Genomic DNA, 12,660 nt, shown 5'->3' on the forward strand with positions numbered 1-12,660 from the left:
GCGCAAGTTAAATGCATGTATTATGCGACTGACCTGTAGCAACTTCTATCCACATAGCCTCTTAAGCTATGCCATCATTAAATCAATTCTCCTGTGCCAAAATATCTTATATGACCTCTATCCCTTAGAGTCTGAAAGAACCTGAGTAAAATGGCCTCCAAGATGTCGATAAAATGCCATATATTGTACTAACCCAAACATTTTACAGTTATATTTCACTAAAGTAGCAAGGCAGCAGTAATTAAGTTTCTTTAAACAGCATTCCATATTTAGAATGGTAAATTAGATTCTGTGCTTAATAAGACATCTTTTATTCTGTTCCTAGAACCCTTAATTTTGTGTGTATGCTTCAGCATGAGAACTCCAGTTTCCAGGCAGGCAAATTCTGAAGCCTCACATTTAAGCCAACTCTCAAATCTCTGGTTCTGAAAGAATTTGAACCAGAACTAAGCTGATTTTTAAAGCCAAATCTAGCTGGCAATTTTTGGGCATCTTTTCCTAAAGGGAGTGTGTAACACTACATTTAAATTCCCGTAAGCCTTGATTCTATGAACAGCTGTATTGGCATGGCTACAAAAGCATGACTATGCACACACACACCCACTTAAAGAAAAAAAAACACCTAGGAATATTTTAGTGTCATTTCACTCAGCTAAGAGGCTACTCTTTCATTTGCTGGTTTTTACATGCTAGCACAGCAATATTTAAAGGAATTCAGTGAAAATTAAAGTTGTGAGAACATTTCTGGATATTAGATGCAAGTCCTCCTTTTGGGGCTCTCAAAACCTACAGATCAGAAGCCACCTGAAAGATTTTTTTTGGCCACATCTAAAATTGCCACTGTATTTAACATTAGGGAGTATATAGGTTGTATGCCAAGCCCTGGAATAATAATCAGTAATGTAGCTTGTTCAAACTTTCATAAAGATGTAGAGCTTGATCTCATGGATGAGACCAGCTACAAGTAACTGATCAAGTTCAGAAGTGTAACAAGGGAGTTGCTCTTCAAATATTGATCAAAACTAAAAAACTACTTTCATAAGGTAAATCCAGCATGACAAGAATATTTAACATGACCAATACCAATAGCAGCTTATAGATATAAATCTTCTACTTAAACTTTGGTGTCAGCTTGTGATGGAGATTTCTTCCATCCCATGCTCAAATATCAGAACATCCATCCTTGCAGCATTTTGGAGTCCCCCCAGATGGGCATTTCCCTGCTAAACTCTCAACTTCAGCAACTGACAATGACATTTTGCTTAGCCAGATGTCAATTATTTATTATGCAATTGGGGGTAGTATTTTGTTATCTTTCCTGCTTGTTTCCAGTCCATGGGCACACAATTTTTAGTTAATACAAAAAAGCTAACCTCCCGTAACTTCCACAACTGTAGTTTTCCCAATTCACTTAGTCCCTGATCTAAATTTCTAGGGATTTGCTATTTCAGAATCAGACTCAGAAAATTCTCAGTTGATTTTCCAAAACTGCATTTGACAAATCTCAATTGAGCTGCTGTCTTAAATAATAGACCACCTACAAGTACTGAAAGACCTTGAAATAGGGAGTTTACTACACAGTCCTCCCAGGCTAATCTTGATTCACTGTAAGCATTTGAGGCATACAAACTAAGGGGCTTCCACATTATGGGTAGCTGTGTTCACAATTGCACAAGATCTGCTCAATGCTAGTGCATCTTAAAACCCTTTCTCCAACCCCTTACTCCCTGGTCTTTGAAAGCTAGTTAGAAGAGCAAACTCAAACTGTGCTGTCCAAAACATAAAGCAGCTTATCCTACATATTGAAATTCTGCTAATTTTCTAACCCATAGATCCTTGCAAATCCATATTCCAATCAGGCTAAGAAAGCCTATTAAGAGTGATTTTGTGCAACTGCAGTCACACATTAAGTCACATCCGATTGCCCTTGCACCTTAGGTTGCAACAGTTATGCATTTCCATTCTAGGACAAACCTTACAGATTCAAGCAAGACAGTTAGCACATTAGTTCCCTAGCCACATTCCTCCTCAAAGCCATGCCTCTGATAAGAAGCCTCTTACCAACATTCTTCTTCCCCCCTCCAACCTTTATCTGCTCTGATAGTCCTCACCAGAAATGCAGCTATCACAGGCTCTTCCTCCCCCACTGATAATCACCAAGAGCAGAGAACAAGCCATACTTTTATACTTGTTCCACAATAACAGCACAACAACATAACAAGAATATTTCCTAGCAAGGAAAAGGGAACCCATTATCTAGATGCAAGCCAACATGACGGGAAAGGAAGATTTTTTTTGTCCAAGAAATACAACAGCTGTTGGAGGGTGGAGCAAGACAATGCGGTCAGCTTCTTAATGCTGGAACCATAAGGTTTAGTAACTTTGCCATGCATGAGAGCACTATTTCCAAAAGTATAAATTGATTTGCCTAGACCAAGTGTTCTCAACCAGTGCACCAAACAGTATTAGGACAGTTAGGCAGACATATGCCTGTATACAATTCACAAGATGTACCCAGAGATTTCAAGTAGGAATTCACAGAATCAAAAAAACCCAACAAACATTCTTACCTGTTTTAGTTTTTCCAAGTTCTTTCCTCTATAATTTTTCTGTAGTCCCAAAATGAGTGAAAGCTAGCTGCCTGAGGAAGAGTGTTTGTGCCTGAAAGCTTGCAAAGAACTTTTTCCCCCCCCCCAACTATTTAGTTGGTCTAATAAAAGATATCACATCTACCTAAAGAACCTTGCCTGCTTATGTCCTTAGACAAACACGGCTACAACCAATAACCCCAAAAGCTAGCTGGCATTTTCTAGGAGTTACCTTAATAATGAGGTCAAGAACCACTGGCCTAGTCTCTCTCAGTTGGGAAATCTTACAGAATGATCTTGCAAGGAGACACTCCATACTCAAGGGCTGGCTACGGGATTTTCACCTCTGGTTATAAATTTCAAGTGCAAAGCCAGGTTACTAGTAATCAGTAAGTTTTGAGCTTCCAATGGCAGTTCAGCAGTCAATAGATGGGGGAAGACAGTTGAATTCCTAGTGAACAACAACAGAAGTGAATAATAAATAAAAAAGGTAAACATGAGAGAATTAAAATATTTATCTGAAGAAGTTCCCCTGCTGGGTTACACTTGAAACATATTGGTAAAATAGGAGAGGGTTAAAATTGCATGCACAAACATGCTGCCCCCCTTTTGTAAAAAAAAAAAACCCAACAAAAAACTGTTACTATTATTAATTGATGTTAAAGCAATGTTTTGCTTCACAAAGAACACTATATATCCCACATTGTCATGGATAATGTTAGAAGTTAATATTTGCTATTTCCTCTCATAATTTAAAGTTTCAAATAATTTATTTGCCAGGCTTATTCTGACCCACAAAAATAGTCAGAAATTGTAGTCCCAGTGTATTCTGGGAGAGCTTGATAGTATTCCATGCAAATTCTTTGTTATTTTACTTCTTAATTTAAGAGTGAATGCTTTGGCAGACTTGATTTTTCACCTATTTTAGGTATCACAAAATAGTATTCCGTGTTTAGAAACACCAGGATCCCAATGACTGTGGGGAGAAGGGGAAGGGGAGATGAGAAATTCTCCCTCAGCAACACACTACTCCAAAATACGAGACTAAGAAGTTCTCTTTTTGGCCTCTATTGAGAGAGAGAAAAATCCCATCCAACTTTACTAGATACCTAGTGATGTAGTCCTTCTTGCTCTTTAATTCACCAGGGATGCTGCTGCTATTTACTTACTACAGTCTAACTGGTTTCCTCATTTTTCCTCCGAGACTCCAGAAGCCAAGGGCATTTTGAATAATCTGTTCGTAGGCCATCAGACTATCATAAGGTAATGCCAACAAGCTTTAAATCTGTTAGGCATCCAACACAAAAGTTCAACAAAATGCATTCACCATGTACATATTTCTAGAGACTTGGATTTATGGTTGGTTTCCTTTTGGTGTAACCAAATCTGCTCAATTCAGAAAATTATAAAATTAAGGAAATTACTTGATCAACCTTGACAAGCAAAAATTCTAAAGACACATAGTTTACCACTGTTAAAACTTACTGCAAGGGAAGTTTTTACATCTTTAAATGACTCAACCTCATAAATTACCTAATAAAAAGTTGGCTCATTCTTCAAGTTGGTTTTTTTTTTGTTTTTTTTAAACACTAAAACAGATGTTTAAGTCTTCAGGAAGAGTCTTTTTTCCTTAACTGTTCCTATCCAAGTACTGCCTTTCCCCTCTTAACAGAAAATAAGTTTCTATCCAAGAAAAGCCATATTAGTTAATATTTGTCCAAACAAAAATCAGAATGATGAGCAGCTATATAAAACTTGTCACAACCCAGAACTAGAGTTATATACTCAAGCTACAGTCTTATGGTGCTTTTTGGATACTCTGTGGTACCAGATTCCTAGACAGTCCTGGCTTTGAAAGGTTATGGCAACCTGCAACTGGTCAGATGTCTCATGTACATTTCAGATAATGGCAGTTTTATGACTAATTTTTAGTTAAAAGTTTCCTGTGTACCAGGAACTACTTAGTTATTTCCCCGATTGATGTCAAATAGAAAGGAGGTAATACCTCTTCATACAGTATTAAATGAGCTCATTGCTAAAATACTGTTTATGTCTTGTGTCTGTACTTTCAGATGGATGCTTGAATTGAAAAAAATTAAGAAACCCGCAATAATGATTCAAGGTCTGCAGAGATTTCCTTATAGCATCACGTTATTAAAAAAGCCCTACGCTTAACCCAAAAGAAGATTAAGAAAGTGACTTGATCAGGACTCAAAAAATACCCATGTAAAGAGATTTCTGGTAGGGTGCTTTGTCACCAAGCATTAAGAACCTATACTTCTATTGATGATCAAGTTAAAAACAAAATTCAAAAGGAATAATGTGCTGGCCATGTCACTTAGAGCTGGAACAGACTGTCTTATGGTCTTAAAGCTTGTAAAAAGCAGTCAAGGGTTTCATACCAGTTATAATGCTAACTTTGGACACACAAGAATCACGGAAGACAATGCTCCTCGACTGTGAGAGATTGCCAAAGGAGCTATAACACTAAGAAATTGTCAAAACAGAAACAGGCTCATTCAGCCAACTGTCCCTTTCGAAGGCATCAACTATACATCTAGACAGAGAAAAATTTCAGGAGTCCAAAGTAAGCATGATTTCTCCCTTGATTCTGGGAAAGAAAGAAAAGAAGGGCTTACTAACACATTTAAAAGTGTGCATGGAATTATTGTATAGTTATTGGACCAGCTTAAATGAAAACAACCAATTAACCTTTGTTTAATCTGGTGGATTTTCTAATAAACAATTTTTGAAAGAGTAAATAGGGTTCTTTGAGAGACTAACTTGTTGATTTCCAGCAAAATTCTGTGAAAGCACCAGGAGGTAAGGAAAAGGGAAAGGAAACAGGCAGCTAACACCAAAGTCTAAACCCGTGTTTCTCAATCTGTTGGTCGCAAGAATATAAAAAAAGATCATAAACAAAAACTTAAAAAATGGATTCTCCTTCAAAAAGGAGAAAAACGTGGGAAACCTTGGCTTTTCCCTTGCAGAGTTCCAACCTGATGCCCATGCCTCCCACACAACCTGCCCTGCCCCACACACAGGGGCCTGGCGCTTGGCCATCAATGTTTACAAATGGTTTCTGGTACAAAAAAGGTTGAGAACCACTAGTCTAAACAATACCTCCTGATGGGTGTGCCTACAGGTATGACTGACAGATGCAGCCTGTGTTTATAGAGAAGGGTTCCCATTAGAAAATAAGGACAGCAAATAGAAAACCAACATGATCTAATTGCTCCAGTCACAGAGTGGAAGCCAGGGCCTCCCAAAGGGTAAAACTCAGCAAGTTTTTATGGCCTCAGGTGTGCCATAACTACCCATGTCTCAGTTTCCCTTCCGGCAAAGTAAAGAACCCTTCCTCAAAGAAATGCACAATGAATCAGCAAATTGATGTCTGGACAGATCTGAAGTTAAAAATGCCAAGTATTACTACAAGTTCAATCACCTATTTTCAACTGACAACAGAGGGCCTAGGCCTTGGTCCTTCATGACCAGTACACATGAGCAGGAGGCTCAACTCCTGCATGAACTGAAGTTAGAAGAATTCTGCTTTTGTTAGAAAAAAAAACCTCAGTCCTCTGCTCATATCCATATGGGTAATACGAGGTGTTAAAATCCCTTCCCCCATGCCAGCTACTGTCCCTTATCTAAACAGACAGGACAGCTGAGACAACACAAAAAAACCACACACACTACTCTGCACCCTCCCAGGCTTCACTTATTCATTTCCTGAACACACTGCACAGAGTAGAGAGCTTGAAGAATAGGCACTGGTAATGCCATCTCTTCCGGGTAACACGTTAATGTGCTCAGCTTCACATGTGTCCAGTCAAGGTTTGCTGCTGGGAAAGCCAATAACTTGCGTCAAGAGTCCTCTCCCAGTTGGCTGGTATCCAATCATTACACAAGGATTTTACACACGTTGCTAGCTGCTGTTGCTGCCTCAAAACGCACTAGTGAAGACCATCGCTCATGGTGCTCAAGTTTAGAAACAAGAGCTCCATTAAGAATGTCTTTGCGCCACTTGCCAGCCCCTGTTGAAGAACACCTCAGGCCAAAGAGCTGCCTCAGCAGCAGGCAGCCCTAGGGCAGGCCCTCTCCCTTGGTCCTGATAAGCCTTCCTAAGGAGCTGCTTGGTCCTCAAAAGCAGCGTTTATCAACCTATGAGTCATGACCCAAAAGTCAGTCACAAGAATATATGAAAGGGTCACCAACAAGTTCTAAAATTGGATTGTCCTTTAAAGGAAAGACACATGGGAAACGGTGGCTTTTCCCTTGCAGGCTGGCAGAGCTCCAGCTTGTGGGGCATGGAGGGCTCCCAGGCAGCCCTTTACACCTCCCATTGTGCCCCACATACAGAGCCATCCCTTGGGTAGGGCGAATCAGGGCAACCGCCCTGACCCCCATGCTTTGGGGGGCTCTGTAGAGCTGGGCAGAGCAACCACACGTCTCCCGTAGGGCCTGCCTGGAGCTGGTGGCTCAGCCCCCTGCCGCAGAAGAAGCATCTGGCCACTACCCACCAACCCCCAACCCTCCCTGCAGACTCCTCCTCTGCTGAAAAGCGGCTTGTCCCAGGCGCTCTGGATTTGCTTGGCCCCAGCGCCAAGTTTAATTGCTATGGCACTGCTGTGCCCTACCTTTGCAGGGGTCCAACAGCCCCGCACAGGCTGATTTGCCCCGGGGCCCGCATCCCCCTAGGGTTGGCTGTGCCCACACATGGAGATGGAGGCAGGGGGGTGGGAGTGAGGGGCACCAGCCATTGGCATTTAAAAAAAAAGAAGTTGGGAACTGCTGCTCAAGAGCGCAGAGAGAAACACTGGCCCGAGCAGGCTTGGGATCCCTGGTATCACGTCCCCTGGAGCCTGCTCCCGAAGGCAACACCAGAGAGGTTACAGACCCGAGGGGACCCGGCAGCCCCTCTCCTGTGGCGGCGGAGGAGCAGGTGTGGGCGCAGCAGCGCTCCCACCACGGCGGAGGCACAGGAGGCCGCTCGGCTTCTCCAGTACACGGGACGGGGGGCGCGCCGCAGGGGCCAGCAGCCCGCACGGGCCCCGGGACGGCTCGACCCGTTCACAGCCCGCGCAAAAGCACCGCAGCAGGGGCCGGCGGAACCGCAACCGACCCCCGCCCAAGCCCAGAGGCTGTTGCTCGCCCGAGGCAGCGTGACCCGCCACCTCCGCGCCTCCTCCCCCCGGCGGAGCAGGCGGGAAGGCAAACCCCGGTCCCGGTCCCGGCTCCACCGACAACAGGCACCTCTCACCTACCGCTGCCGCCCTCGAGGCTGGGCCGTAAGTGAAAGTACCGCCACTGCCACCGCTTTAACAGCCCATCGCTCGCCGCACCGAGTCGCAGACCGCCGCTGCCGGAAGCGGAAACCCCGCCCACTCGGAGGAGCCGCACTCAACATGGTGGGCAGGGAGGGGCACCATCCTGGGCGGGGCCTATCGCGGCAGGCGGAACCGCCCCAAAGCCACACCCGATATAGCGCCCAGCCCTCTGTACTTGCGCTCTAGCTACTCGATTTGCTGTTTTGCCTGGTCTGTAACGAGCGGCTCTACGCTGCATCAGGACGTTTTTCTGGAAGGCTTTTCTGTGTGTCCCAGGGATCCCTGGCCCAACTTTCTTCAGCCCCTACCTCCCTGGCAGGCTGTGAGGAGCGCGTGACCCGGGAGACCACCAGTCAGTCGCTTTCGGGAGCGCCCTTCAGCTGTGCGCGGCTCCTGCGGTCCTCGAGCCCCTCCCAATGCTCCCCAGAGTAAGGCGCCAGTGTCCCCATGCAGCCGGCTGCCCGCAGGCGGGGATGATCTTGTGGCGCTTCCCAGGCCCAGCACAAGGAGAACCTGATCGGAGCTGAACGGCGTGAGTTCCCACCCCGAGAAGAGCTCGGCCATTCGTGCTATGAGGATGCGCCCCCGGTTGCTCCTGCAATACCTCTTGTTTCCCTCCCTCCCCTTTCGCGCAGGATCGTTGCACGTGGCACAGCTCAAGAAGTCCCGCCCGGAGCTGCCCTGGGCGCGTTGTCCCGGAGACCCGCTTGCTGGCGGTAACGCCCTGTGGGCGGGTCACCTCTGCCTCCCGGCCGTCCCCGATCGAGTACGCAGCCTGTCGCCGGGACTACAATTCCTAGCGGGCGCTGGGGTATCCCGGCAGGCAGAGCGCCGCCGCCGCGGCCGATTGGCTGAGCGAATGGGGGCCTTTCCTCGCGCCGCGCCGCGGTTCCCTTTTGGGTCGGCGCCGCCACCGCGCGGCGGGGAGACGCCGGTTGGGGACCGCGCCGGGTGATGGCGGCCTGGGCCGCCGCTCTGCTGTGGGACGAGGAGGACGCGGCCTGTGAGTCTGGCGGGAATGGGGCCAGGGCTGTGGGCGCGGGGTCCGGCTGGGCTCCGTCCTGGGGAAAGCGGGGGTTTTGGCTTCGCGGGGCGCCTGCCCCAGCGCCCCCTGAGGAAGCTTCGTACCCGGCGGCCCTCCCTGCCTGCTGTGCGGGCGGCTAGGGAGGAGATCCCCACACATGCCTCGCCTCGCTTTTTCTGTAAGGCAGGGGTGGTCCCTGTGGCACAGGGGCACGGGCAGCGCGTGTGTGGCACGCGGGTCGCTGGGGGACCACGGGCCACACCGCACCCGGTGTGCGGGGGTGGAGCCGCGAGCCAGGCAGGGAACACAGGATGGGGAGAGCAGAAGGCAGAGCAGTGGGTTGGGCATAGGAGGGGATTGGAGCAGCACTTGGGAAAGATGCAGGACTTATTTGTGGTATGCCTGCCAGAAAGTTGACCATCACTGGTCTAAGCCATCACAGCTACAGCTGTACTTTGTCACACCAACATCTTAACCTAAAAAAGCACATGCCACAGAAAACAAGAATGAGACCTGCTCTGTTGATGCAAAGGTTAGTTAAATAGCAATGTTACATGCAGCAAGCACTTCCTCATGCTTTCTGGAGAAGGTGTAAAGTAAGTTTGCAGATTGCAAGGTGCGGATGTGTTCTGAGGAGCGTATCAAAGGAAATGAGCATGGAGGAATAGTATGTTATGTTGGGAAAGTGTTTCTGGGGTTATTCTTGGACCTCCCTTACTAGTCAAGTCTGTTATTTCTCCATTCATTACTTTATGTAGGGAGAAATTGGCTGCAACAGATGAGATGGTAACTTATTCTCCATAGCCTATTTGCTGATTAGCCTTTGGTACTGGTAAGAAGTGTGAAAGACAACAGCTTTAGCATCATCTCTTCCCCCTCCATATGTACGGTATTGTTAAATCAATGGTCTGTCCTGAAGCTTCCAGAATACTGTTTAACTTCATAGTTCCCATTTTGCTTGTGAAGCAATATGTGCGTAGGAGGTGCCATCAACCTGTACCTTGATTTATGCAATATTTAGAATAATAGAATAATATTTAGCATTTCTTGTGTTTAAGCTGTTTACAAATATAAATTCTTCCAACATTCCTACAGAGTAGGTAAATAGACTTAAACTGAGTCAGTTCTTGCTGGCCTTATTTTTTTTATTAAAAGTTTGTCTCTACAGGATTGGGACTTGGGGATTGGGGCATATTTGAATTAATTAAGATTCCTTTAATCATTAAGTGGTTGCATGTTTCTGCAATGGATTTGCCACTAGGGGGTGATACAGACTTTTTTTTCTTGCTTGCCTGTTGCCTTGCTTAGGACTAGTTATTGAAAGCAATAGAAGAAAACATAGACTACAAAAAAGTATGTTTTATTTAAAACATTACAGGTGGCATGTGTATTTTTGCTCATATACAAGATCATGCTGAATTACATAACTATTTGTAGCTACAGGTGATGAGATTTTTTTTTTCTTTTATCCTTTCAAACTGGTGCTGAAAAGCCTACTACCATAGATAAGAGTCTGTTTTCAGATAAAATGGAAGAGACACCAGATAGCTATCATGTGCATCATTAGGCTAATATCATCATTTACCTTTCTGTTCTTTTCTTGGTATTGAAAAGTTACTGTGCCCCATCTATACTAGTAATTAAAATATTCTTCAGTCTAGCTAAGAGAAAATCAGAGGCTTGTTTTTGAAAACATAAGAAGCTGGGACCTTTATTAAAGCAGGAAACCACTGCAGAGATAACAGGTATGAGAAGTTGGCTAGCTGTTGTCCTCACAAGGTGAGGAGAAAATAGTCCCTTTAGGCCCCAATTCATTAGGGTGCTTCTGAATGTACTTAACTTTTATTTGAATGCAGGACAAGGTGGTACCTTATAGATTTACTTGTTCATAGAGTTTTTGTTGGCTACAACATCCTTGTCAGATACTATGAATGGACTTGCATGCTGTCTACCTTGCAGCGGAATCAAAAAAACCTGCTCCTTAAAGTGGAGTGGCGCATGTGGTGGCAGCATGTGCCCCCCAAAACCAGATCTTGGCCTTCTGGAACCATTCTCTGGCTGCCAGCCAGGTTCCCAGCTGCAGGAGCACCACAGCTGTGACTCCTCAAGGGCCGCAAGTAAGGCTGCTGGAATCCTCCCCTACCCTACCTGACATAACCTGCCGCAAGCCAGAGGGCACATAGCATAGGTTTATCTCAGGCAGCACAAGGTGTGCTGCTGCTTCTTGTCCTCAGGCAAACAAATGTCCACCCAGTGAGCAGGGGTGTGCGGGCCGGGAGCGGTCCGAGATTCTCGGGGGTGCGCGGCGCGGGCTGTGGCCAGCAGCCCTGGCACGCGGGTTGGGGAGTGCAGGCCGGCAGACTAGAATTAGGCACGGACGCTTAGCGGTTGATTAAAGATTATTTTACTTACACCAAAGATGGTCGTGGTGCAGGCAGGAAAACTTGCTTGAGTTGCAGTTACAGACAGAAAAGAAGAAAAGCGGACGAGAGTTCCTTCCACGCGAACCTCTAGCCCAATCCGGTTGAAGGCTCTAAACACGCAAGCCCATCGTGTCAACCGAAGAAAACAACTCGGAGAAAGAGCTCTGGATACACTCACACGAAGTTTGCTAGGCTCCGTGGAACTTGCGCGCAGGGAAGGGGTTCGTTGAGGGATCGTTCGGCGACGGGGAGAGGCCAGAGGTTGATCAGACCCCTATAGCCTTCTCAAGGTATACGCTGGGTCCGATAGGCTCCGCAGCGTTTAGAGATCTTCACGAGACATGAAGTTCTCCTTCTCCTGATAGTTGTGGAGTCCTCCAACTTGGGCGGAAACCGCTCAAGCCGCTTATACGGCTAGCAAGCCAATCACTAGCCGTCACGTGGGAATAATTTAGAACTGGCCAATAGTGGGACACAAATTTGCATGCGGGTGGCAGGAACTCCTTTGCACCGTGCATTTCTCTTTGCAACTAAGAAATGCACCCTGCAAAGAAAGCTCCTCGTGGTGGGAAATAATTTAGCAGTGCCGAAGCGCACACAAACAAAATCACACCCTTGGGTTGTGACAAGGGGTACCAAATAGAAAGGAAGAAAGTCATTTAAATACAAGAGATAAGGAAAGGGGAGCAGAGAAGAGAACACTGCTGAGTGAGGGAAAAGTGGATTGAAGAGGGTTGAAACGGTTAAACAAAGCTTTTAACCCACTGAGGGACGTAGGGGTTATATAAAGATAGTCTAGATCATGGGATAAGAATTTAGAGTCTATATTAAGCTATGCATAACACAGTCCAGCTTGTGGATGATTTCTTGTTCTTCAGTTTAAATGTTTGAGCTTGCTGGTGTAGATGCATATAAGCTATAGCATGTACTGCATCATGTGTGGCTTATTGACCAAAGGTAATAGAAAAAATGATGTGGTTTTTTTTTTTCTTTGACAGGGCTGAGATGGAACCTGTAGATGCAGTACATCTCCATATTACTAAAGCCTTTGACATTGTCCCACATTGCATTCCCATAAGCAAACTAGGGAAGTGTGGTCTAGATCAACATGACTTGTCAAACATGACTTGCAGCCTGGATTTGGCATGCCAGACCATTCTATCTGGTAACCTGTCATGCTACCACAAGTTGGGAGGTGTGCCCTGTTACAGAATTCATAGTCCCTGAACCCTGATGGACATGGCATCAGTGGCAGGTCCTGGCCCTTTGCCATCTTCCAAATATGGATCCTTTGTAAT

General features: G+C 45.8%; 2 protein-coding genes across 5 annotated transcripts in view; one reads left to right on the forward strand and one right to left on the reverse strand.

Moving 5' to 3' along the window:
- Positions 1–8,608, reverse strand: part of SNAP23 (synaptosome associated protein 23) — a 32,805-nt gene extending 24,197 nt beyond the window's left edge. The window contains exon 1 of one of the 4 annotated variants that reach the window (XM_019496509.2): positions 8,520–8,608. The gene's annotated coding sequence lies outside the window, so the exon portion shown is untranslated. Of the gene's footprint in view, positions 1–7,848; positions 7,977–8,223; positions 8,315–8,519 lie in introns of those variants that run through there. The other 3 variants (XM_019496510.2, XM_014595523.3, XM_019496508.2) reach the window with 3 other exon arrangements.
- Positions 8,609–8,677: 69 nt separating this feature from the next.
- The window catches only part of ZNF106 (zinc finger protein 106), a 64,215-nt gene continuing 60,232 nt past the window's right edge, over positions 8,678–12,660 (forward strand). Inside the window, exon 1 of the mRNA XM_014595517.3 lies at positions 8,678–8,918. The gene's annotated coding sequence lies outside the window, so the exon portion shown is untranslated. The remainder of the gene's footprint in view (positions 8,919–12,660) is intronic.

This window comes from Alligator mississippiensis, chromosome 2 (genome assembly GCF_030867095.1).
Source record: "Alligator mississippiensis isolate rAllMis1 chromosome 2, rAllMis1, whole genome shotgun sequence".
Taxonomy (NCBI): Eukaryota; Metazoa; Chordata; order Crocodylia; family Alligatoridae; genus Alligator; species Alligator mississippiensis.